Source organism: Lissotriton vulgaris, chromosome 1_1 (assembly GCF_964263255.1).
Source record: "Lissotriton vulgaris chromosome 1_1, aLisVul1.2, whole genome shotgun sequence".
Classification (NCBI taxonomy): Eukaryota; Metazoa; Chordata; class Amphibia; order Caudata; family Salamandridae; genus Lissotriton; species Lissotriton vulgaris.
This window is the reverse complement of record NC_141685.1, coordinates 243630471-243656377: the sequence shown is the minus strand read 5'-3', so window position 1 is coordinate 243656377 and position 25907 is coordinate 243630471. Positions and strand designations below refer to the sequence as shown.

Below are 25907 nucleotides of genomic sequence, written 5' to 3'. Positions count from 1 at the left end.
GGACTACTTCTCCTGTTCCACAGTTTCAAGCCTGTACTTTCCGGCACAACTTAGCATGATCCTCTCACTCTTTCATGATGTACTGATATTATGTCATTGTGATTTTACTGAAAAGCAGGGGATATAGCTCAGTGGTAGAGCATTTGACTGCAGATCAAGAGGTCCCTGGTTCAAATCCGGGTGTCCCCTCAGACTATTTTGATTCTGTTGTTTGTAATTGGGACTTTTCATCAATTCCTTTTGGATCATCTTTGACAGAGTCAGTGTTCCCTTGGATATTGCACTTTAATATCATTACAGAGTTTGCTGCTCAAAACCTGTGAGTAAATGCAGTTTTAACACTCGGCTTGGTGTTCCCTTTGGGAACTTTCTGAAAGATCATTGATCTATTTTGGAATTTGGCTCTTCCTTTTACAGCACAAGAGAAAGGGAATGGACTATGAAATAAATTGACAAATTTGTTATACTGTTTGGTGCTTTCTTGAATCGCACTAAAGAAATGGCTTAGAATACTGTGCAGCGATGCAGTCAGTCTATTTCTCATTTCACCCGTGTCCTCAGTCTTACATATATTCCACCTTTTCCCTGTGCATCCAAAGTATGTGCTTGTTTGAAGCACTTCATTTTTGTGCAACGTAGGAACTATTTAATTTCTCCTTAAATGCTCTGCCTACGTGCAAGATGTACGAACCATTGTTGCAGTTGCAAGAAGGCTGGCCTGAAGAATCAGGCCATTTGCAAGCACAAAGTGGCTTTTTCTGATGTTTTAAATCGAAGGTCCGTGAAAGGGGTGTTTGGGTGTACCTTCCAAATACCGAATTGTAGTGGTATGTAGAAATGTTTTTCCACCGTAATATGGCCCAAAACAATCATACTTCATCACCATCTGAGTGATTGTGGTAACCAAACATGAAACAATAAGGTATCCCGTAAAAACCTCTTCCCCTTTGAGAATGTTTCAAAACAAACATTTTAAGTGCAGGCATTGGTCCTATGTACCACTGCCTATTCAAATAAAATACCAATCAAACAAATACATATATTTTTTTTAATGATCCATTTTTCCTTTAATAAATAATATTAAGAACTACTTCTACAGTTCCACAGTTTCAAGGTTGTACTTTCCGGCACAACTTAGCATGATCCTCTCACTCTTTCATGATGTACTGATATATTGTCATTCTGATCTTGGCTGACAGCTGGGGATATAGCTCAGTGGTAGAGCATTTGACTGCAGATCAAGAGGTCCCTGGTTCAAATCCTGGTGTCCCCTCATACTATTTTGAATCTGCTGTTTGTAGTTGGGAATTTTCATGAATCCCATTTGGATCATCTTTGACAGAGTCAGTGTTCCCTTGGATGTTACACTTTAATACCATTACAGTGTTGGTGATTAAAACTTGTGAATAACTGCATTTTTTACACTGGGCTTGGTATTCCCTATGGGAAATTTCTGAAACATCATTGATCTATTTTGGAATTCGGCTCTACCTTTCACAGCTCTAAACAAAGGGAATGGACTATGAAACCAATTGACAAATTTGTTATACTGTTTGGTGCTCTCTTGAATCGCACTAAAGAAATGGCTTAGAATACTGGGCAGCTATGCAGTCAGTCTATTTCTCATTTCACCTGTGTCCTCAGTCTTACATATATTCCACCTTTTCCCTGTGCATCCAAAGTATGTGCTTGTTTGAAGCACTTCATTTTTGTGCAACGTAGGAACTATTTAATTTCTCCTTAAATGCTCTGCCTACGTGCAAGATGTACGAACCATTGTTGCAGTTGCAAGAAGGCTGGCCTGAAGAATCAGGCTATTTGCAAGCACAAAGTGGCTTTTTCTGATGTTTTAAATCAAAGGTCCGTGAAAGCGGTGTTTGGGTGTACCTTCCAAATACCGAATTGTAGTGGTATGTAGAAATGTTTTTCCACCGTAATGTGGCCCAAAACAATCATACTTCATCACCATCTGAGTGATTGTGGTAACCAAACATGAAACAATAAGGTATCCCGTAAAAACGTCTTCCCCCTTGAGAATGTTTCAAAACAAACATTTTAAGTGCAGGCATTGGTCCTATGTACCACTGCCTATTCAAATAAAATACCAATCAAACAAATACATATATTTTTTTTAATGATCCATTTTTCCTTTAATAAATAATATTAAGAACTACTTCTACAGTTCCACAGTTTCAAGGTTATACTTTCCGGCACAACTGGAAAGGGGCGACCACTTATGGCAGAGTACCACGATCCCCCCGGGAAGCCATCTTGGGCGGGAAGCGAGTCTCGGCTGGTATGCCCGAAGCGGCGTAGCCGGGGCGCGCTTTTTCCCGCCCTAGAGTGGGCTGGCCTAGACACTGACGCGGCTGGCCACGCCCTCGGGGCAGGCCGGGGCGGGGTTACGCCCGCCCTGAAGACGGATAAAAGGGGACGCAAGACCAGAAGGCATCCTCTTGTTCCTGTGCTCTGAAGCTGCACCTCCTCGCTGCACGTGAGCTCGAGACGGGACGAAGAGCCAATTTTGAGCGTTGTAATCTTTCTTTTGTCTTACAGATACTCTGTCGGAGAAATGCCCAAGAAAGGCGGAAAGCGAATGACGACGGAACAGATGCTTCGGGTCCTCATGAAGGAGATGACCGAGCTAAAGAAGCGGGTGGCGGAGAGAGAGGGGGAAGGGGGGCCGGAACGTCCTTCGGCTGGAGCAGCTCCAGGAGGGAGAGCCAAGAGGCCAAAGAGGGGACCAGCTGGGGGAGACGTCCCGGTTCCCTGTACCCCGCTCGAAGCGCCAACCCCAATACCCGTGGAGGGGAATCCGATTCCCGTGGTGGTCACCCCGGTGTCCAATGAAGATATGCCGCCCGAGCTGGCAGCACAACTAGCAGCGTGGTTGGGCGATAGTAGTGAGGGCGCCACGGCTGTCGACGCGCAGGCGCTGCTGAAGCAATTGCGCGCGAAACGGGAGGCAGCCAAGGTGCCCGCGCCGGCTGCGGTAGTTGACAAGCCACAAGGGACGATTGCGACCGCAGAGGCAGCGTCCGGTGCAGGTAAGCGGCCATTGCCGATTGCGAGGGATGAGTCAGCACCCTCTCGTAGAGAAAGGTTGGGTCAACATGTGCCTTTGGCAATTAAAGAGAAGATTTGGGCGGGGGAATATGTGAACATCTTCTCGTTGCTTGTTGATCATTATGAGGTGGAGCATGTTAAAGGCCTGAAAGACCTCATGCATCCGAGTGTTTGGCGCGCAAAAATGGCCGCCTTTAAAGTGAATGAGAATATTGGCAATTGGGGCAAAGCATGGGGGATTTTTACGTCGATCTTGGGGGAACGTAGGCCCGAGTTGCTTTCCGAGTTGCCGACCTATCAGTCGCGAATCATGGGGTACTCGACATCACACCAGGGTAACCATTGGTTCTGCTACGATAATCTTTTTAGAAAGGCTAAAGAGCATAATAAAAGCTTAACCTGGGATTGTTATGATTCTTTGACATGGGATAAAATGAAGGAGACAGGTATGTTGAAAATGCCATTGGTAGGGAGTAATGTTGGCGAGTCCTCCCGCCAATATGCGGGGACGCCCTTTCGATCAGGTACGGGTACTGACGATTACTCGAGACCTGCCGGCAATACAGGGAAAAAGGGGTTCTGCTGGAATTTCAACAGAAGTAAATGTACTAGGCCCCAGGGATCGTGTAAATTTAGACATGAATGTAGTGGGTGCGGGTCGTCCCATCCTGAGTCCACGTGCAGAGCCAAAACGGGTGATAACGGGGGTAGAGGAGGCGCCAAACAGGTCTAACATGGTCCGAGGGGCGCCTTTACCTACCCCGATTGATACCTTGGCGATGATTCCCTGGCTCAGCGAATACCCGGATCGTACTTCTGCTGGGGTGCTGCGGAACGGGTTTTCGTATGGTTTCCGCATCCCAGTAGGGGACTTTCAGGGTGTGGAAAAGTGTAAAAATCAACTCTCGGTCCTGCAGCATGCGACCGTGGTACAGGAAAAAATCCGGAAGGAGGTTACTCGAGGTCGGGTCGCCGGCCCGTTTAGTATACCCCCGGTGCAGAATTTTGTTTGTTCTCCTTTAGGGGTGGTCCCCAAGAAGGACCCAGGTGAGTTCCAACTGATTCACAATTTATCAGCTCCACGTGGTCTTTCTGTAAACGATGCAATAGACCCGGAAGTGTGTTCGGTGCGGTACGCATCCTTCGATGAGGCCGTAGCCATTTTGAATCGCCTGGGGCCCGGGGCGCTGATGGCGAAGTCAGATATCGAGTCAGCGTTCCGGTTGCTCCCGGTACACCCAGACGACCAGCGTCTCCTGGGTTTCATGTTTCAGGGTCAGTTTTACATGGATAGGTGTATGCCGATGGGGTGCTCTATATCTTGCGCCTATTTCGAGAAATTCAGTAGTTTTCTACAGTGGGTCTTCACAAAAAAGACCGGTTTCCAACATGTAATGCATTACCTTGATGATTTTTTGTTCCTTGGGGCAGCCGGGGATCTCGAATGTGGCCAGGCCTTGGCCGAATTTTGTGTTTTAATGAAGCAGTTTGGTGTGCCATTGGCACCAGGTAAGACGGTGGGTCCTGCGACTTGCCTCGAGTTTCTGGGGATCGAGTTAGACTCCAGTGAGGGTTGTTTTCGTTTACCAGCTGACAAAGTGTTGAAGTTCAGGGCAGCCTTGCAAATGTGTATAAGTGGATCTAAAGTTACGCTGCATCAATTACAGCAGTTAGTTGGACAGTTGAATTTTGCCCTGAGGGTTATACCAATGGCCCGCCCCTTTTCCCGTTCGATTGCCCAAGCTATGGTCGGCCTAAAGGAGGGTCATCATCGCACGAGACTATCGGCTGAGGTCCGCCAGGACATGCGCATTTGGTTGGCATTTCTGGCGGATTTCAATGGTCGAGTTGTCTGGAACAAACCGGCCGTGTCCTCTGAAGAGCTGGGGCTATGGACAGATTCGGCAGGTAGCATGGGTTTTGGTGCCATCTTCGGCACAAAATGGTCGGCACAAAGGTGGCCGGCATGGTGGCATGACAATGGATTGACAAGTAATATTGCTTTCCTGGAACTTTTCCCCATTTTGGTGGCCCTGAGAACGTGGCCCGAAGGGTTCAAAGATCACTCTGTGGTATTTTGGTCTGACAATATGACCGTGGTCGAGTGTATCAATAGCCAGGCAGCACGATGCAAACTGATTTTGAGACTCCTCAAAGAAATTGTTTTACTGTGTATGCAGCTGAATGTGCTATTCAGAGCTAGACATGTCCCGGGGGTAATGAACCAGGCGGCTGATGCACTGTCTCGTTTTCATATGCAGGCTTTCTCGGTTTTCCTTCCCACAGCGGACCCGGAGCCGGCACCCTTTCCCGAAGCTCTCTGGTCTCTCGGTGCCCCGAACTTCGTCACCTCGTGGGAGAGAGTTTAGCACCAAGGACGAGGAAGGCATATGAAGGGGCGTTCCGGTCCTATTTAGCCTTTTTGGGGACTGATAGAGAGGGGCTTTGGGGCCACGAGGAATGGGTAGTGAATTTTATGATGTCCTTGCGTAGGGCTGGGAAATCGGTGGCGACGGCCCAGAGGCATCGTGCTGCCATTTCCTTTGTTGCCAGGGCTCATGGTATCCAGGACCCGACAGCGTCTTTCGTTGTACAGAAAGCGCTGCGTGGGTGGCAACGCCTTGAGGGTCGCAGAGTAGATGAGAGGCGCCCGATAGGTTTGGATAGGTTGGCCCAGTTGTTGGCCACACTCCCTGCCACATGTTCATCTCAGTTTGAGACGGTGTTGTTCCGGGCCGCTTTTACGCTGGCATTTCATGGGGCGATGCGGGTAAGCGAGTTGGTGGCAAGGAACAAGCAGGATGTGACGGGGGGTTTGTGCCAGGAACACGTTCAGATCAGAGGAGAGACAATGACTGTATCCTTTGTCAGGTCCAAGACCGATCAAGGTGGGATGGGTAACTGCATAATCATACGCAGGATTCCCGGGTCCTCCATGTGTCCGGTAAAGTGTTTAGAAGACTACTTAGCACGAAGGGTGGCATCATGGGGGGGGACCTTGTTGAGACACGCGGACGCCACCCCACTGACAAAATTTCAGTTTCAGCGGGTGCTTGCGATGTCAATTGCCGCTGCGGGCTTGAACCCGGGCGAGTTTGGGACCCATTCCTTTCGGATAGGGGCTGCTACAGAAGCTACAGCTAGGGGTCTTAATGTTGAACAAGTCAAACGTGTGGGGCGTTGGTCCTCGAACTGTTATAAAAGGTATGTGCGATTGCACATGTTGTGAAGCTGTAATGATGTACTCACGCTTCCTGTTTTTGTTTGGTTTTCAGTTGCGCAAGCCTACGAGGCGGGGCGGACTATGCAGTCGACCCAACACCGGGCCAGCGGTCAGACATCACCGGCTGTGAAAAAGGAGGTGTGGGTCGTGGGCCACTCATACGTGAGGCGTGCCGCGGACGTATTCAAAGCAGGTGACATGATTCACGTAGCTGGGGAATACGGGTACAGTGTGTCCTTCTACGGAAGAGGCGGTCTCTGTATTGACCAGTTTCAAGCATTTTTCGAGGGTTTGTTAGGGCGGAAGAGGTCACCGCCGTCTATAGTCATAGTACATCTAGGGGGCAATGATTTGGTCACCACCGGTAGACGACTTCTCCTGGAGGCAATGCTTTCCACTGTAAGTTGGTTGGCGAGGAGAGTTCCGGGGTGCACAATTGCGTGGTCCCATATGATCCCACGAAAGGTGTGGCGGGGGGCTATTTCTGTTCCTGCTTTGAATCATTCTGTTAGAAAGCTTAATAACAAAATGAGTAGGTTGTTCCGTTCCAGGACATTGCATTCTATTTCGCATGGCTGTATTAATGATGACAGTATGTATTTGGGGGATGGTGTGCATTTGTCTCGGGTGGGGAATGAGTTACTCATAGGAGACCTCTTAGCATGGTTAAAAACGTTATAACATGACCTTTAGGTAGGAGCTTTGTGGGGGGTCCGGATAGCCGGTCAACTATCCGGCCTGTGGCGGTAAGGTCATGATCGGTGAGCACTAATTGGAAGATCCCTATGAGTGGGCGTCACCCAACACGGATGGGAGCGCTCGGGAGAGGTGGCCATTGGCCCCTCAACGGGGAGGCGGTCCCTTCTAAGGATGGGTCGCCGAAAGAAAGGAAAGGCGGTCAAGGCCCCTTCCTGTGTAGGAGGGGTTACAGCCCCCTCCTGTGGAATTTCCCGGGGCCAGTGACGTCTGCGACGGCAGATGTGGTAAGTTGTGCGGGGTTTGGGGGGGGTCTACGCTACCTTCTAGATACCTCACACGAGTCCTCGAACGACCTTTAAGTGGCGTCGAGTTTTATTGGTGCCCCCGTCAAGTCAAGGGAAATTGGTAGTTGCACTTGAGGTACGCCTCTGTGCTGTCGCCCCTCCCAAGTGGGGGGGGTATTTCTGGTTAGGGATCTTGACACCGGTTACGACCTTGCCGTTGGCCCTTAAACGTTAGGATGTACAATTTCAAAATTGCAAGTCAATGTTTTGTAGGATGTTAGGTCGGCTAGGAGAACCTCTGTATTAGAGAATCTGTTAAGGTTAGCCAAACATCGCAACGTGGTAATGAAATTGTACATTAATATGAAACTGTTGATTTAATGTTTTAATTTTGTTTTAATAAATACGGCCGGGAGGGTCACTCCCTCCCTCTTCCAAAAACTTCAAGAACTGTTTCCGGTTTCCCTCCTTTGGGGATTGTGTTGAGAGGGGGTGGCGGGTATCTCAGCCATATGGAAAGGGGCGACCACTCGGTCCCCCCGAACTTATGGCAGAGTACCACGATCCCCCGGGAAGCCATCTTGGGCGGGAAGCGAGTCTCGGCTGGTATGCCCGAAGCGGCGTAGCCGGGGCGCGCTTTTTCCCGCCCTAGAGTGGGCTGGCCTAGACACTGACGCGGCTGGCCACGCCCTCGGGGCAGGCCGGGGCGGGGTTACGCCCGCCCTGAAGACGGATAAAAGGGGACGCAAGACCAGAAGGCATCCTCTTGTTCCTGTGCTCTGAAGCTGCACCTCCTCGCTGCACGTGAGCTCGAGACGGGACGAAGAGCCAATTTTGACCCACCCACCAGCCCCTGAGGACAGCCAGTTGTTTTGAATAAAAGTTGATGGATAATTCTAAATTCGTTACAGGTTGTGGTATTATCGTGTTGATTTTGAGTATGTAATAAAGAATGGTCTATGTCATTTATGTTTTATGATTAAAGAAATTCGGCTTTAGTGTTCATTTATAAGCATGCTTTTAATACGCTCGTAGTAGCCAATGTTTTTGGTTTTAGTTTAGTAGGTTAGTTAGCATTGTCGTATTTATTTTGGTCGGGCGGTAAGGTCATGATCGGTGAGCACTAATTGGAAGATCCCTATGAGTGGGCGTCACCCAACACGGATGGGAGCGCTCGGGAGAGGTGGCCATTGGCCCCTCAACGGGGAGGCGGTCCCTTCTAAGGATGGGTCGCCGAAAGAAAGTAAAGGCGGTCAAGGCCCCTTCCTGTGTAGGAGGGGTTACAGCCCCCTCCTGTGGAATTTCCCGGGGCCAGTGACGTCTGCGACGGCAGATGTGGTAAGTTGTGCGGGGTTTGGGGGGGGGGGTCTACGCTACCTTCTAGATACCTCACACGAGTCCTCGAACGACCTTTAAGTGGCGTCGAGTTTTATTGGTGCCCCCGTCAAGTCAAGGGAAATTGGTAGTTGCACTTGAGGTACGCCTCTGTGCTGTCGCCCCTCCCAAGTGGGGGGGGTATTTCTGGTTAGGGATCTTGACACCGGTTACGACCTTGCCGTTGGCCCTTAAACGTTAGGATGTACAATTTCAAAATTGCAAGTCAATGTTTTGTAGGATGTTAGGTCGGCTAGGAGAACCTCTGTATTAGAGAATCTGTTAAGGTTAGCCAAACATCGCAATGTGGTAATGAAATTGTACATTAATATGAAACTGTTGATTTAATGTTTTAATTTTGTTTTAATAAATACGGCTGGGAGGGTCACTCCCTCCCTCTTCCAAAAACTTCAAGAACTGTTTCCGGTTTCCCTCCTTTGGGGATTGTGTTGAGAGGGGGTGGCGGGTATCTCAGCCATATTAGCATGATCCTCTCACTCTTTCATGATGTACTGATATATTGTCATTCTGATCTTGGCTGACAGCTGGGGATATAGCTCAGTGGTAGAGCATTTGACTGCAGATCAAGAGGTCCCTGGTTCAAATCCGGGTGTCCCCTCACACTATTTTGAATCTGCTGTTTGTAGTTGGGAATTTTCATGAATCCCATTTGGATCATCTTTGACAGAGTCAGTGTTCCCTTGGATGTTACACTTTAATACCATTACAGTGTTGCTGATTAAAACTTGTGAGTAACTGCATTTTTTACACTGGGCTTGGTATTCCCTATGGGAAATTTCTGAAACATCATTGATCTATGTTGGAATTCGGCTCTACCTTTCACAGCTCTAAACAAAGGGAATGGACTATGAAACCAATTGACAAATTTGTTATACTGTTTGGTGCTCTCTTGAATCGCACTAAAGAAATGGCTTAGAATACTGGGCAGCTATGCAATCAATCTATTTCTCATTACACCTGTGTCCTCAGTCTTACATATATTCCATCTCTTCTCAGTCCATACAAAGTATGTGTTTGTTTGAAGCACTTCATTTTTGTGCAACTTAGGAACTATTTAATTTCTCCTTGAAAGCTCTGCCTACGTGCAAGATGTACAAACCCTCGTTGCAGTTGCAAGAAGGCTGGTCTGAAGAATCAGGCCAGTTGCAAGCACAAAGTGGCTTTTTTTGATGTATTAAATCAAAGGTACTTGAAAGGGGTGTTTGGGTGTTACTTCCAAATACCGAATTGTAGTGGTATGTAGAAATGTTTTTCCATCGTAATTTGGCCAAAAAACAATCATACTTCACCACCATCTCGATGATTGTGGTAACCAATCATCAAATGATAATGTGTCACGTAAAAACCTCTTCCCCTTTAAGAATGTTTCAAAACAATCATTGTATGTAGAGGCATTGGTCTTATGTACCACGGCCTATTCAAATAAAATAGCAATTAAAAAATTAATCTGTTTTTTAAATGATCCAGTTTTACTTTAATAAATAATATTAAGGAATACTTCTCCTGTTCCACAGTTTCAAGCCTGTACTTTCCGGCACAACTTAGCATGATCCTCTCACTCTTTCATGATGTACTGATATTATGTCATTCTGATTTTACTGACAAGCTGGGGATATAGCTCAGTGGTAGAGCATTTGACTGCAGATCAAGAGGTCCCTGGTTCAAATCCGGGTGTCCCCTCAGACTATTTTGATTCTGTTGTTTGTAGTTGGGACTTTTCATCAATTCCTTTTGGATCATCTTTGACAGAGTCAGTGTTCCCTTGGATATTGCACTTTAATAGCATTACATAGTTTGCTGCTCAAAACCTGTGAGTAAATGGAGTTTTAACACTCGGCTTGGTATTCCCTTTGGGAAATTTCTGAAAGATCATTGATCTATTTTGGAATTTGGCTCTTCCTTTTACAGCACTAAAGAAAGGGAATGGACTATGAAACAAATTGACAAATTTGTTATACTGTTTGGTGCTCTCTTGAATCGCACTAAAGAAATGGCTTAGAATACTGTGCAGCGATGCAGTCAGTCTATTTCTTATTTCACCTGTGTCCTCAGTCTTACATATATTCCACCTTTTCCCTGTGCATTAAAAGTATGTGCTTGTTTGAAGCACTTCATTTTTGTGCAACGTAGGAACTATTTAATTTCTCCTTAAATGCTCTGCCTACGTGCAAGATGTACGAACCGTTGTTGCAGTTGCAAGAAGGCTGGCCTGAAGAATCAGGCCATTTGCAAGCACAAAGTGAGTGGCTTTTTCTGATGTTTTAAATCGAAGGTCCGTGAAAGGGGTGTTTGGGTGTACCTTCCAAATACCAAATTGTAGTGGTATGTAGAAATGTTTTTCCACCGTAATGTGGCCCAAAACAATCATACTTCATCACCATCTGAGTGATTGTGGTAACCAAACATGAAACAATAAGGTATCCCGTAAAAACCTCTTCCCCTTTGAGAATGTTTCGAAACAAACATTTTAAGTGCAGGCATTAGTCCTATGTACCACTGCCTATTCAAATAAAATACCAATCAAACAAATACATATATTTTTTTTAATGATCCATTTTTCCTTTAATAAATAATATTAAGAACTACTTCTACAGTTCCACAGTTTCAAGGTTGTACTTTCTGGCACAACTTAGCATGATCCTCTCACTCTTTCATGATGTACTGATATATTGTCATTCTGATCTTCGCTGACAGCTGGGGGTATAGCTCAGTGGTAGAGCATTTGACTGCAGATCAAGAGGTCCCTGGTTCAAATCCGGGTGTCCCCTCATACTATTTTGAATCTGCTGTTTGTAGTTGGGAATTTTCATGAATCCCATTTGGATCATCTTTGACAGAGTCAGTGGCCCACATGCATCATTGTGTCATTTTGCATTTCTTAATTTGCGAAAAATAAGGAATCGCAAATTAAGAAGTGCAAAATGCTATGCATCATTTTTTTCGGTATTTCTTTGTGATTCGGTAAAAATCGCAATTTTTACCGAATCCCAAAGAAATATCGAATTCTTAAGTTAATTTTCGCAATTCAACAAGGACTGCGGGCGGTCGCGAGCTGGATGACGTCTAATTGTCTCCAGCTGAACGCTAGTAAGACCGAGGTCATGGTTTTTGGCAGACAGCCGGATCTGTGGGGGGAGAGTTGGTGGCCTGGGGATCTGGGTCCTGTTCCCATCCCAGTCGCCGAGCTTAAGAACCTCGGGGTCTGGCTGGACCCTGCCCTTACGTTTGTGTGCCATACCAAACGCACGGGCAGCATGCTGCTTTGGCATCCTGCGCGGGCTTCATCCTGTGCTTAAGTTCTTCGATGCCCCCACCAGGCAACTCATGATCCAAGCCACTGTGATCTCCAGGCTGGATTATGCGAGTTCCCTGCTGGTTGGTCTGAATCAGGCAGAGATCGGGCGCTTACAAAGGATTCAGAACGCCGCAGCCAGAGCGGTGGTAGGCCTCCCAAGATTCTGTCCTACCTCTAGTACCCTGCGGTCACTGCACTGGCTTCCGGTGGCCCAGCGGATCCAGTTTAAGGTCCTCTGCATCGCCTATAAAATTTTGAAGGGGTCCCCAGCAACGATCCTTATGGCCCTCCTTGCGAATTACACCCCAGCGCGACTCCTAAGATCTGCGGACTTAGAACTGGCTGTTGTGCCACGCTTCAAGCGGAGTAGAGCTGGAGGACGCTCGTTCCGAGTACGCGCGGCGGTCCTGTGGAACTCCCTGCCCCCGGCAATTCGCGCTATGAGAGATTTGCTTTCCTTTCGCCGCGCGGTGAAAACCCTTTTATTCCCTTAGTTGTTTTATATGTGTGTCTTTTGGTTTAGTTGTGTTGCGCAGCTGCCTTGTCGGGCGCCAGGACGCTCCTTAGCTGGAGCATCTGTGCGCCAAATAAAACGCATAACATAACATAACATAACAATTCCCATTGATTCCTATGGGCCGAAAGGCCCATAGGAGTCAATGCAAATTGCGAGTGGCACTTAGAAAATTTCATGGGTGCAGGGGGGGGTCCAAAGGACCCCCCCATGCACCCCTGAAATGTATTTTTCGCATCATGTTGCACACACACATGTCCTAAGGACATGTGTGTCCGTAACATGAATGTTGAAAAAAAAGCATTTTCAACATTTTAAACACTTTTTCCAAATTTACCGAGTGGTTCAACCACTCGGTAAATTTGGCACCCTATTTGCGAATTTTCACTTTTTAAAATAATGATGCATTGCTTTTAAGAAATCGCACATCTGCGACTTCTTAAAAGCACCCGCAATTTTAGAATTCGCAAACATGTTACGAATTCTAAAATTGCTTCATGCATCCCAAAAAGCACTTTTGCATTCGCAAACGGCCGATTTTAAGGAATCGCACCGTTTGCGAATGAAAAAGTGCTTGATGCATGTGGGCCAGTGTTCCCTTGGATGTTACACTTTAATACCATTACAGTGTTGCTGATTAAAACTTGTGAGTAACTGCATTTTTTACACTGGGCTTGGTATTCCCTATGGGAAATTTCTGAAACATCATTGATCTATTTTGGAATTCGGCTCTACCTTTCACAGCTCTAAACAAAGGGAATGGACTATGAAACCAATTGACAAATTTGTTATACTGTTTGGTGCTCTCTTGAATCGCACTAAAGAAATGGCTTAGAATACTGGGCAGCTATGCAATCAATCTATTTCTCATTACACCTGTGTCCTCAGTCTTACATATATTCCATCTCTTCTCTGTCCATACAAAGTATGTGTTTGTTTGAAGCACTTCATTTTTGTGCAAATTAGGAACTATTTAATTTCTCCTTGAAAGCTCTGCCTACGTGCAAGATGTACAAACCCTCGTTGCAGTTGCAAGAAGGCTGGTCTGAAGAATCAGGCCAGTTGCAAGCACAAAGTGGCTTTTTTTGATGTATTAAATCGAAGGTACTTGAAAGGGGTGTTTGGGTGTTACTTCCAAATACCGAATTGTAGTGGTATGTAGAAATGTTTTTCCATCGTAATTTGGCCAAAAAACAATCATACTTCACCACCATCTCGGTGATTGTGGTAACCAATCATCAAATGATAATGTGTCACGTAAAAACCTCTTCCCCTTTAAGAATGTTTCAAAACAATCATTGTATGTAGAGGCATTGGTCTTATGTACCACTGCCTATTCAAATAAAATAGCAATGAAACAAAGTAATCCGTTTTTTAAATGATACATCTTTCCTTTAATAAATAATATTAACTACTACTTCTCCTGTTCCACAGTTTCAAGCCTGTACTTTCTGGCACAACTTAGCATGATCCTCTCACTCTTTCATGATGTACTGATATTATGTCATTCTGATTTTACTGAAAAGCTGGGGATATAGCTCAGTGGTAGAGCATTTGACTGCAGATCAATAGGTCCCTGGTTCAAATCCGGGTGTCCCCTCAGACTATTTTGATTCTGTTGTTTGTAGTTGGGACTTTTCATCAATTCCTTTTGGATCATCTTTAACAGAGTCAGTGTTCCCTTGGATATTGCACTTTAATAGCATCACATAGTTTGCTGCTCAAAACCTGTGAGTAAATGGAGTTTTAACACTCGGCTTGGTATTCCCTTTGGGAAATTTCTGAAAGATCATTGATCTATTTTGGAATTTGGCTCTTCCTTTTACAGCACTAAAGAAAGGGAATGGACTATGAAACAAATTGACAAATTTGTTATACTGTTTGGTGCTCTCTTGAATCGCACTAAAGAAATGTCTTAGAATACTGTGCAGCGATGCAGTCAGTCTATTTCTCATTTCACCTGTGTCCTCAGTCTTACATATATTCCAGCTTCTCCCTGTGCATTAAAAGTATGTGCTTGTTTGAAGCACTTCATTTTTGTGCAACGTAGGAACTATTTAATTTCTCCTTGAAAGCTCTGCCTACGTGCATGATGTTCAAACCCTCGTTGCAGTTGCAAGAAGGCTGGTCTGAAGAATCAGGCCAGTTGCAAGCACAAAGTGGCTTTTTTTGAGGTATTAAATCGAAGGTACTTGAAAGGGGTGTTTGGGTGTTCCTTCCAAATACCGAATTGTAGTGGTATGTAGAAATGTTTTTCCTCCGTAATTTGGCCAAAAAACAATCATACTTCACCACCATCTCGGTGATTGTGGTAACCAATCATCAAATGATAATGTGTCACGTAAAAACCTCTTCCCCTTTAAGAATGTTTCAAAACAGTCATTGTATGTAGAGGCATTGGTCTTATGTACCACTGCCTATACAAATAAAATAGCAATGAAACAAATTAATCTGTTTTTTAAATGATCCAGTTTTACTTTAATAAATAATATTAAGGACTACTTCTCCTGTTCCACAGTTTCAAGCCTGTACTTTCCGGCACAACTTAGCATGATCCTCTCACTCTTTCATGATGTACTGATATTATGTCATTCTGATTTTACTGAAAAGCTGGGGATATAGCTCAGTGGTAGAGCATTTGACTGCAGATCAAGAGGTCCCTGGTTCAAATCCGGGTGTCCCCTCAGACTATTTTGATTCTGTTGTTTGTAGTTGGGACTTTTCATCAATTCCTTTTGGATCATCTTTGACAGAATCAGTGTTCCCTTGGATATTGCACTTTAATATCATTACAGAGTTTGCTGCTCAAAACCTGTGAGTAAATGCAGTTTTAACACTCGGCTTGGTGTTCCATTTGGGAACTTTCTGAAAGATCATTGATCTATTTTGGAATTTGGCTCTTCCTTTTACAGCACTAAAGAAAGGGAATGGACTATGAAATAAATTGACAAATTTGTTATACTGTTTGGTGCTTTCTTGAATCGCACTAAAGAAATGGCTTAGAATACTGTGCAGCGATGCAGTCAGTCTATTTCTCATTTCACCTGTGTCCTCAGTCTTACATATATTCCACCTTTTCCCTGTGCATCCAAAGTATGTGCTTGTTTGAAGCACTTCATTTTTGTGCAACGTAGGAACTATTTAATTTCTCCTTAAATGCTCTACCTACGTGCAAGATGTACGAACCATTGTTGCAGTTGCAAGAAGGCTGGCCTGAAGAATCAGGCCATTTGCAAGCACAAAGTGGCTTTTTCTGATGTTTTAAATCGAAGGTCCGTGAAAGGGGTGTTTGGGTGTACCTTCCAAATACCGAATTGTAGTGGCATGTAGAAATGTTTTTCCACCGTAATGTGGCCCAAAACAATCATACTTCATCACCATCTGAGTGATTGTGGTAACCAAACATGAAACAATAAGGTATCCCGTAAAAACCTCTTCCCCTTTGAGAATGTTTCAAAACAAACATTTTAAGTGCAGGCATTGGTCCTATGTACCACTGCCTATTCAAATAAAATATCAATCAAACAAATACATTTTTTTTTTTTTAATGATCCATTTTTCCTTTAATAAATAATATTAAGAACTACTTCTACAGTTCCACAGTTTCAAGGTTGTACTTTCCGGCACAACTTAGCATGATCCTCTCACTCTTTCATGATGTACTGATATATTGTCATTCTGATCTTGGCTGACAGCTGGGGATATAGCTCAGTGGTAGAGCATTTGACTGCAGATCAAGAGGTCCCTGGTTCAAATCCGGGTGTCCCTTCATACTATTTTGAATCTGCTGTTTGTAGTTGGGAATTTTCATGAATCCCATTTGGATCATCTTTGACAGAGTCAGTGTTCCCTTGGATGTTACACTTTAATAACATTACAGTGTTGCTGATTAAAACTTGTGAGTAACTGCATTTTTTACACTGGGCTTGGTATTCCCTATGGGAAATTTCTGAAACATCATTGATCTATTTTGGAATTCGGCTCTACCTTTCACAGCTCTAAACAAAGGGAATGGACTATGAAACCAATTGACAAATTTGTTATACTGTTTGGTGCTCTCTTGAATCGCACTAAAGAAATGGCTTAGAATACTGGGCAGCTATGCAATCAATCTATTTCTCATTACACCTGTGTCCTCAGTCTTACATATATTCCATCTCTTCTCTGTCCATACAAAGTATGTGTTTGTTTGAAGCACTTCATTTTTGTGCAAATTAGGAACTATTTAATTTCTCCTTGAAAGCTCTGCCTACGTGCAAGATGTACAAACCCTCGTTGCAGTTGCAAGAAGGCTGGTCTGAAGAATCAGGCCATTTGCAAGCACAAAGTGGCTTTTTTTGATGTATTAAATTGAAGGTACTTGAAAGGGGTGTTCCTTCCAAATACCGAATTGTAGTGGTATGTAGAAATGTTTTTCCATCGTAATTTGGCCAAAAAACAATCATACTTCACCACCATCTCGGTGATTGTGGTAACCAATCATCAAATAATGATGTGTCACGTAAAAACCTCTTCCCCTTTAAGAATGTTTCAAAACAATCATTGTATGTAGAGGCATTGGTCTTATGTACCACGGCCTATTCAAATAAAATAGCAATGAAAAAATTAATCTGTTTTTTAAATGATCCAGTTTTACTTTAATAAATAATATTAAGGACTACTTCTCCTGTTCCACAGTTTCAAGCCTGTACTTTCCGGCACAACTTAGCATGATCCTCTCACTCTTTCATGATGTACTGATATTATGTCATTCTGATTTTACTGAAAAGCTGGGGATATAGCTCAGTGGTAGAGCATTTGACTGCAGATCAAGAGGTCCCTGGTTCAAATCCGGGTGTCCCCTCAGACTATTTTGATTCTGTTGTTTGTAGTTGGGACTTTTCATCAATTCCTTTTGGATCATCTTTGACAGAGTCAGTGTTCCCTTGGATATTGCACTTTAATAGCATTACAGAGTTTGCTGCTCAAAACCTGTGAGTAAATGGAGTTTTAACACTCGGCTTGGTATTCCCTTTGGGAGATTTCTGAAAGATCATTGATCTATTTTGGAATTTGGCTCTTCCTTTTACAGCACTAAAGAAAGGGAATGGACTATGAAACAAATTGACAAATTTGTTATACTGTTTGATGCTTTCTTGAATCGCACTAAAGAAATGGCTTAGAATACTGTGCAGCGATGCAGTCAGTCTATTTCTCATTTCACCTGTGTCCTCAGTCTTACATATATTCCACCTTTTCCCTGTGCATTAAAAGTATGTGCTTGTTTGAAGCACTTCATTTTTGTGCAACGTAGGAACTATTTAATTTCTCCTTGAAAGCTCTGCCTACGTGCAAGATGTACAAACCCTCGTTGCAGTTGCAAGAAGGCTGGTCTGAAGAATCAGGCCAGTTGAAAGCACAAAGTGGCTTTTTTTGATGTATTAAATTGAAGGTACTTGAAAGGGGTGTTTGGGTGTTCCTTCCAAATACCGAATTGTAGTGGTATGTAGAAATGTTTTTCCTCCGTAATTTGGCCAAAAAACATTCATACTTCACCACCATCTCGGTGATTGTGGTAACCAATCATCAAATGATAATGTGTCATGTAAAAACCTCTTCCGTTTTAAGAATGTTTCAAAACAATCATTGTATATAGAGGCATTGGTCTTATGTACCACTGCCTATTCAAATAAAATAGCAATGAAACAAATTAATCTGTTTTTTAAATGAGCCAGTTTTACTTCAATAAATAATATTAAGGACTACTTCTCCTGTTCCACAGTTTCAAGCCTGTACTTTCTGGCACAACTTAGCATGATCCTCTCACTCTTTCATGATGTACTGATATTATGTCATTGTGATTTTACTGAAAAGCAGGGGATATAGCTCAGTGGTAGAGCATTTGACTGCAGATCAAGAGGTCCCTGGTTCAAATCCGGGTGTCCCCTCAGACTATTTTGATTCTGTTGTTTGTAATTGGGACTTTTCATCAATTCCTTTTGGATCATCTTTGACAGAGTCAGTGTTCCCTTGGATATTGCACTTTAATATCATTACAGAGTTTGCTGCTCAAAACCTGTGAGTAAATGCAGTTTTAACACTCGGCTTGGTGTTCCCTTTGGGAACTTTCTGAAAGATCATTGATCTATTTTGGAATTTGGCTCTTCCTTTTACAGCACAAGAGAAAGGGAATGGACTATGAAATAAATTGACAAATTTGTTATACTGTTTGGTGCTTTCTTGAATCGCACTAAAGAAATGGCTTAGAATACTGTGCAGCGATGCAGTCAGTCTATTTCTCATTTCACCCGTGTCCTCAGTCTTACATATATTCCACCTTTTCCCTGTGCATCCAAAGTATGTGCTTGTTTGAAGCACTTCATTTTTGTGCAACGTAGGAACTATTTAATTTCTCCTTAAATGCTCTGCCTACGTGTAAGATGTACGAACCATTGTTGCAGTTGCAAGAAGTCTGGCCTGAAGAATCAGGCCATTTGCAAGCACAAAGTGGCTTTTTCTGATGTTTTAAATCGAAGGTCCGTGAAAGGGGTGTTTGGGTGTACCTTCCAAATACCGAATTGTAGTGGTATGTAGAAATGTTTTTCCACCGTAATATGGCCCAAAACAATCATACTTCATCACCATCTGAGTGATTGTGGTAACCAAACATGAAACAATAAGGTATCCCGTAAAAACCTCTTCCCCTTTGAGAATGTTTCAAAACAAACATTTTAAGTGCAGGCATTGGTCCTATGTACCACTGCCTATTCAAATAAAATACCAATCAAACAAATACATATATTTTTTTTAATGATCCATTTTTCCTTTAATAAATAATATTAAGAACTACTTCTACAGTTCCACAGTTTCAAGGTTGTACTTTCCGGCACAACTTAGCATGATCCTCTCACTCTTTCATGATGTACTGATATATTGTCATTCTGATCTTGGCTGACAGCTGGGGATATAGCTCAGTGGTAGAGCATTTGACTGCAGATCAAGAGGTCCCTGGTTCAAATCCGGGTGTCCCCTCATACTATTTTGAATCTGCTGTTTGTAGTTGGGAATTTTCATGAATCCCATTTGGATCATCTTTGACAGAGTCAGTGTTCCCTTGGATGTTACACTTTAATACCATTACAGTGTTGGTGATTAAAACTTGTGAATAACTGCATTTTTTACACTGGGCTTGGTATTCCCTATGGGAAATTTCTGAAACATCATTGATCTATTTTGGAATTCGGCTCTACCTTTCACAGCTCTAAACAAAGGGAATGGACTATAAAACCAATTGACAAATTTGTTATACTGTTTGGTGCTCTCTTGAATCGCACTAAAGAAATGGCTTAGAATACTGGGCAGCTATGCAATCAATCTATTTCTCATTTCACCTGTGTCCTCAGTCTTACATATATTCCACCTTTTCCCTGTGCATCCAAAGTATGTGCTTGTTTGAAGCACTTCATTTTTGTGCAATGTAGGAACTATTTAATTTCTCCTTAAATGCTCTGCCTACGTGCAAGATGTACGAACCATTGTTGCAGTTGCAAGAAGGCTGGCCTGAAGAATCAGGCTATTTGCAAGCACAAAGTGGCTTTTTCTGATGTTTTAAATCAAAGGTCCGTGAAAGGGGTGTTTGGGTGTACCTTCCAAATACCGAATTGTAGTGGCATGTAGAAATGTTTTTCCACCGTAATGTGGCCCAAAACAATCATACTTCATCACCATCTGAGTGATTGTGGTAACCAAACATGGAACAATAAGGTATCCCGTAAAAACCTCTTCCCCTTTGAGAATGTTTCAAAACAAACATTTTAAGTGCAGGCATTGGTCCTATGTACCACTGCCTATTCAAATAAAATATCAATCAAACAAATACATATTTTTTTTTTTTAATGATCAATTTTTCCTTTAATAAATAATATTAAGAACTACTTCTACAGTTCCACAGTTTCAAGGTTGTACTTTCCGGCACAACTTAGTATGATCCTCTCACTCTTTCATGATGTACTGATATATTGTCATTCTGATCTTGGCTGACAGCTGGGGATATAGCTCAGTGGTAGAGAAGTTGACTGCAGATCAAGAGGTCCCTGGTTCAAATCCGAGTGTCCCTTCATACTATTTTGAATCTGCTGTTTGTAGTTGGGAATTTTCATGAATCCCATTTGGATCATCTTTGACAGAGTCAGTGTTCCCTTGGATGTTACACTTTAATAACATTACAGTGTTGCTGATTAAAACTTGTGAGTAACTGCATTTTTTACACTGGGCTTGGTATTCCCTATGGGAAATTTCTGAAAGATCATTGATCTATTTTGGAATTTGGCTCTTCCTTTTACAGCACTAAAGAAAGGGAATGGACTATGAAACAAATTGACAAATTTGTTATACTGTTTGATGCTTTCTTGAATCGCACTAAAGAAATGGCTTAGAATACTGTGCAGCGATGCAGTCAGTCTATTTCTCATTTCACCTGTGTCCTCAGTCTTACATATATTCCACCTTTTCCCTGTGCATTAAAAGTATGTGCTTGTTTGAAGCACTTCATTTTTGTGCAACGTAGGAACTATTTAATTTCTCCTTGAAAGCTCTGCCTACGTGCAAGATGTACAAACCCTCGTTGCAGTTGCAAGAAGGCTGGTCTGAAGAATCAGGCCAGTTGAAAGCACAAAGTGGCTTTTTTTGATGTATTTAATTGAAGGTACTTGAAAGGGGTGTTTGGGTGTTCCTTCCAAATACCGAATTGTAGTGGTATGTAGAAATGTTTTTCCTCCGTAATTTGGCCAAAAAACATTCATACTTCACCACCATCTCGGTGATTGTGGTAACCAATCATCAAATGATAATGTGTCATGTAAAAACCTCTTCCGTTTTAAGAATGTTTCAAAACAATCATTGTATATAGAGGCATTGGTCTTATGTACCACTGCCTATTCAAATAAAATAGCAATGAAACAAATTAATCTGTTTTTTAAATGAGCCAGTTTTACTTCAATAAATAATATTAAGGACTACTTCTCCTGTTCCACAGTTTCAAGCCTGTACTTTCCGGCACAACTTAGCATGATCCTCTCACTCTTTCATGATGTACTGATAATATGTCATTGTGATTTTACTGAAAAGCAGGGGATATAGCTCAGTGGTAGAGCATTTGACTGCAGATCAAGAGGTCCCTGGTTCAAATCCGGGTGTCCCCTCAGACTATTTTGATTCTGTTGTTTGTAATTGGGACTTTTCATCAATTCCTTTTGGATCATCTTTGACAGAGTCAGTGTTCCCTTGGATATTGCACTTTAATATCATTACAGAGTTTGCTGCTCAAAACCTGTGAGTAAATGCAGTTTTAACACTCGGCTTGGTGTTCCCTTTGGGAACTTTCTGAAAGATCATTGATCTATTTTGGAATTTGGCTCTTCCTTTTACAGCACAAGAGAAAGGGAATGGACTATGAAATAAATTGACAAATTTGTTATACTGTTTGGTGCTTTCTTGAATCGCACTAAAGAAATGGCTTAGAATACTGTGCAGCGATGCAGTCAGTCTATTTCTCATTTCACCCGTGTCCTCAGTCTTACATATATTCCACCTTTTCCCTGTGCATCCAAAGTATGTGCTTGTTTGAAGCACTTCATTTTTGTGCAACGTAGGAACTATTTAATTTCTCCTTAAATGCTCTGCCTACGTGCAAGATGTACGAACCATTGTTGCAGTTGCAAGAAGGCTGGCCTGAAGAATCAGGCCATTTGCAAGCACAAAGTGGCTTTTTCTGATGTTTTAAATCGAAGGTCCGTGAAAGGGGTGTTTGGGTGTACCTTCCAAATACCGAATTGTAGTGGTATGTAGAAATGTTTTTCCACCGTAATGTGGCCCAAAACAATCATACTTCATCACCATCTGAGTGATTGTGGTAACCAAACATGAAACAATAAGGTATCCCGTAAAAACCTCTTCCCCTTTGAGAATGTTTCAAAACAAACATTTTAAGTGCAGGCATTGGTCCTATGTACCACTGCCTATTCAAATAAAATACCAATCAAACAAATACATATATTTTTTTTAATGATCCATTTTTCCTTTAATAAATAATATTAAGAACTACTTCTACAGTTCCACAGTTTCAAGGTTGTACTTTCCGGCACAACTTAGCATGATCCTCTCACTCTTTCATGATGTACTGATATATTGTCATTCTGATCTTGGCTGACAGCTGGGGATATAGCTCAGTGGTAGAGCATTTGACTGCAGATCAAGAGGTCCCTGGTTCAAATCCGGGTGTCCCCTCATACTATTTTGAATCTGCTGTTTGTAGTTGGGAATTTTCATGAATCCCATTTGGATCATCTTTGACAGAGTCAGTGTTCCCTTGGATGTTACACTTTAATACCATTACAGTGTTGGTGATTAAAACTTGTGAATAACTGCATTTTTTACACTGGGCTTGGTATTCCCTATGGGAAATTTCTGAAACATCATTGATCTATTTTGGAATTCGGCTCTACCTTTCACAGCTCTAAACAAAGGGAATGGACTATAAAACCAATTGACAAATTTGTTATACTGTTTGGTGCTCTCTTGAATCGCACTAAAGAAATGGCTTAGAATACTGGGCAGCTATGCAATCAATCTATTTCTCATTTCACCTGTGTCCTCAGTCTTACATATATTCCACCTTTTCCCTGTGCATCCAAAGTATGTGCTTGTTTGAAGCACTTCATTTTTGTGCAATGTAGGAACTATTTAATTTCTCCTTAAATGCTCTGCCTACGTGCAAGATGTACGAACCATTGTTGCAGTTGCAAGAAGGCTGGCCTGAAGAATCAGGCTATTTGCAAGCACAAAGTGGCTTTTTCTGATGTTTTAAATCAAAGGTCCGTGAAAGGGGTGTTTGGGTGTACCTTCCAAATACCGAATTGTAGTGGCATGTAGAAATGTTTTTCCACCGTAATGTGGCCCAAAACAATCATACTTCATCACCATCTGAGTGATTGTGGTAACCAAACATGAAACAATAAGGTATCCCGTAAAAACCTCTTCCCCTTTGAGAATGTTTCAAAACAAACATTTTAAGTGCAGGCATTGGTCCTATGTACCACTGCCTATTCAAATAAAATATCAATCAAACAAATACATATTTTTTTTTTTTAATGATCAATTTTTCCTTTAATAAATAATATTAAGAACTACTTCTACAGTTCCACAGTTTCAAGGTTGTACTTTCCGGCACAACTTAGCATGATCCTCTCACTCTTTCATGATGTACTGATATATTGTCTTTCTGATCTTGGCTGACAGCTGGGGATATAGCTCAGTGGTAGAGAAGTTGACTGCAGATCAAGAGGTCCCTGGTTCAAATCCGAGTGTCCCTTCATACTATTTTGAATCTGCTGTTTGTAGTTGGGAATTTTCATGAATCCCATTTGGATCATCTTTGACAGAGTCAGTGTTCCCTTGGATGTTACACTTTAATAACATTACAGTGTTGCTGATTAAAACTTGTGAGTAACTGCATTTTTTACACTGGGCTTGGTATTCCCTATGGGAAATTTCTGAAACATCATTGATCTATTTTGGAATTCGGCTCTACCTTTCACAGCTCTAAACAAAGGGAATGGACTATGAAACCAATTGACAAATTTGTTATACTGTTTGGTGCTCTCTTGAATCGCACTAAAGAAATGGCTTAGAATACTGGGCAGCTATGCAATCAATCTATTTCTCATTACACCTGTGTCCTCAGTCTTACATATATTCCATCTCTTCTCTGTCCATACAAAGTATGTGTTTGTTTGAAGCACTTCATTTTTGTGCAAATTAGGAACTATTTAATTTCTCCTTGAAAGCTCTGCCTACGTGCAAGATGTACAAACCCTCGTTGCAGTTGCAAGAAGGCTGGTCTGAAGAATCAGGCCATTTGCAAGCACAAAGTGGCTTTTTTTGATGTATTAAATTGAAGGTACTTGAAAGGGGTGTTCCTTCCAAATACCGAATTGTAGTGGTATGTAGAAATGTTTTTCCATCGTAATTTGGCCAAAAAACAATCATACTTCACCACCATCTCGGTGATTGTGGTAACCAATCATCAAATAATGATGTGTCACGTAAAAACCTCTTCCCCTTTAAGAATGTTTCAAAACAATCATTGTATGTAGAGGCATTGGTCTTATGTACCACGGCCTATTCAAATAAAATAGCAATGAAAAAATTAATCTGTTTTTTAAATGATCCAGTTTTACTTTAATAAATAATATTAAGGACTACTTCTCCTGTTCCACAGTTTCAAGCCTGTACTTTCCGGCACAACTTAGCATGATCCTCTCACTCTTTCATGATGTACTGATATTATGTCATTCTGATTTTACTGAAAAGCTGGGGATATAGCTCAGTGGTAGAGCATTTGACTGCAGATCAAGAGGTCCCTGGTTCAAATCCGGGTGTCCCCTCAGACTATTTTGATTCTGTTGTTTGTAGTTGGGACTTTTCATCAATTCCTTTTGGATCATCTTTGACAGAGTCAGTGTTCCCTTGGATATTGCACTTTAATAGCATTACAGAGTTTGCTGCTCAAAACCTGTGAGTAAATGGAGTTTTAACACTCGGCTTGGTATTCCCTTTGGGAGATTTCTGAAAGATCATTGATCTATTTTGGAATTTGGCTCTTCCTTTTACAGCACTAAAGAAAGGGAATGGACTATGAAACAAATTGACAAATTTGTTATACTGTTTGATGCTTTCTTGAATCGCACTAAAGAAATGGCTTAGAATACTGTGCAGCGATGCAGTCAGTCTATTTCTCATTTCACCTGTGTCCTCAGTCTTACATATATTCAACCTTTTCCCTGTGCATTAAAAGTATGTGCTTGTTTGAAGCACTTCATTTTTGTGCAAAGTAGGAACTATTTAATTTCTCCTTGAAAGCTCTGCCTACGTGCAAGATGTACAAACCCTCGTTGCAGTTGCAAGAAGGCTGGTCTGAAGAATCAGGCCAGTTGCAAGCACAAAGTGGCTTTTTTTGATGTATTAAATTGAAGGTACTTGAAAGGGGTGTTTGGGTGTTCCTTCCAAATACCGAATTGTAGTGGTATGTAGAAATGTTTTTCCTCCGTAATTTGGCCAAAAAACATTCATACTTCACCACCATCTCGGTGATTGTGGTAACCAATCATCAAATGATAATGTGTCATGTAAAAACCTCTTCCGTTTTAAGAATGTTTCAAAACAATCATTGTATGTAGAGGCATTGGTCTTATGTACCACTGCCTATTCAAATAAAATAGCAATGAAACAAATTAATCTGTTTTTTAAATGAGCCAGTTTTACTTCAATAAATAATATTAAGGACTACTTCTCCTGTTCCACAGTTTCAAGCCTGTACTTTCCGGCACAACTTAGCATGATCCTCTCACTCTTTCATGATGTTATGATATTATGTCATTGTGATTTTACTGAACA

At 42.4% G+C, this 25907-nt stretch overlaps 14 non-coding genes across 14 annotated transcripts; all 14 read left to right on the top strand.

Moving 5' to 3' along the window:
- Positions 1-117: 117 nt before the first annotated feature.
- Positions 118-189, top strand: TRNAC-GCA (transfer RNA cysteine (anticodon GCA)). Its single transcript has one exon. It is a non-coding gene; the product is annotated as a tRNA-Cys (tRNA).
- Positions 190-1201: 1012 nt separating this feature from the next.
- TRNAC-GCA (transfer RNA cysteine (anticodon GCA)) lies at positions 1202-1273 on the top strand. Its single transcript has one exon. It is a non-coding gene; the product is annotated as a tRNA-Cys (tRNA).
- Positions 1274-9193: 7920 nt separating this feature from the next.
- Positions 9194-9265, top strand: TRNAC-GCA (transfer RNA cysteine (anticodon GCA)). Its single transcript has one exon. It is a non-coding gene; the product is annotated as a tRNA-Cys (tRNA).
- A 1010-nt stretch (positions 9266-10275) lies between these two features.
- TRNAC-GCA (transfer RNA cysteine (anticodon GCA)) lies at positions 10276-10347 on the top strand. The gene has a single exon. It is a non-coding gene; the product is annotated as a tRNA-Cys (tRNA).
- Positions 10348-11363: 1016 nt separating this feature from the next.
- Positions 11364-11435, top strand: TRNAC-GCA (transfer RNA cysteine (anticodon GCA)). The gene has a single exon. It is a non-coding gene; the product is annotated as a tRNA-Cys (tRNA).
- Positions 11436-14004: 2569 nt separating this feature from the next.
- Positions 14005-14076, top strand: TRNAC-GCA (transfer RNA cysteine (anticodon GCA)). Its single transcript has one exon. It is a non-coding gene; the product is annotated as a tRNA-Cys (tRNA).
- A 1012-nt stretch (positions 14077-15088) lies between these two features.
- TRNAC-GCA (transfer RNA cysteine (anticodon GCA)) lies at positions 15089-15160 on the top strand. The gene has a single exon. It is a non-coding gene; the product is annotated as a tRNA-Cys (tRNA).
- A 1013-nt stretch (positions 15161-16173) lies between these two features.
- TRNAC-GCA (transfer RNA cysteine (anticodon GCA)) lies at positions 16174-16245 on the top strand. The gene has a single exon. It is a non-coding gene; the product is annotated as a tRNA-Cys (tRNA).
- A 1002-nt stretch (positions 16246-17247) lies between these two features.
- On the top strand, positions 17248-17319 carry TRNAC-GCA (transfer RNA cysteine (anticodon GCA)). The gene has a single exon. It is a non-coding gene; the product is annotated as a tRNA-Cys (tRNA).
- Positions 17320-18331: 1012 nt separating this feature from the next.
- TRNAC-GCA (transfer RNA cysteine (anticodon GCA)) lies at positions 18332-18403 on the top strand. The gene has a single exon. It is a non-coding gene; the product is annotated as a tRNA-Cys (tRNA).
- A 1012-nt stretch (positions 18404-19415) lies between these two features.
- On the top strand, positions 19416-19487 carry TRNAC-GCA (transfer RNA cysteine (anticodon GCA)). The gene has a single exon. It is a non-coding gene; the product is annotated as a tRNA-Cys (tRNA).
- A 2096-nt stretch (positions 19488-21583) lies between these two features.
- On the top strand, positions 21584-21655 carry TRNAC-GCA (transfer RNA cysteine (anticodon GCA)). The gene has a single exon. It is a non-coding gene; the product is annotated as a tRNA-Cys (tRNA).
- A 1012-nt stretch (positions 21656-22667) lies between these two features.
- On the top strand, positions 22668-22739 carry TRNAC-GCA (transfer RNA cysteine (anticodon GCA)). Its single transcript has one exon. It is a non-coding gene; the product is annotated as a tRNA-Cys (tRNA).
- Positions 22740-24826: 2087 nt separating this feature from the next.
- On the top strand, positions 24827-24898 carry TRNAC-GCA (transfer RNA cysteine (anticodon GCA)). Its single transcript has one exon. It is a non-coding gene; the product is annotated as a tRNA-Cys (tRNA).
- The last annotated feature ends 1009 nt before the right edge of the window (positions 24899-25907 follow it).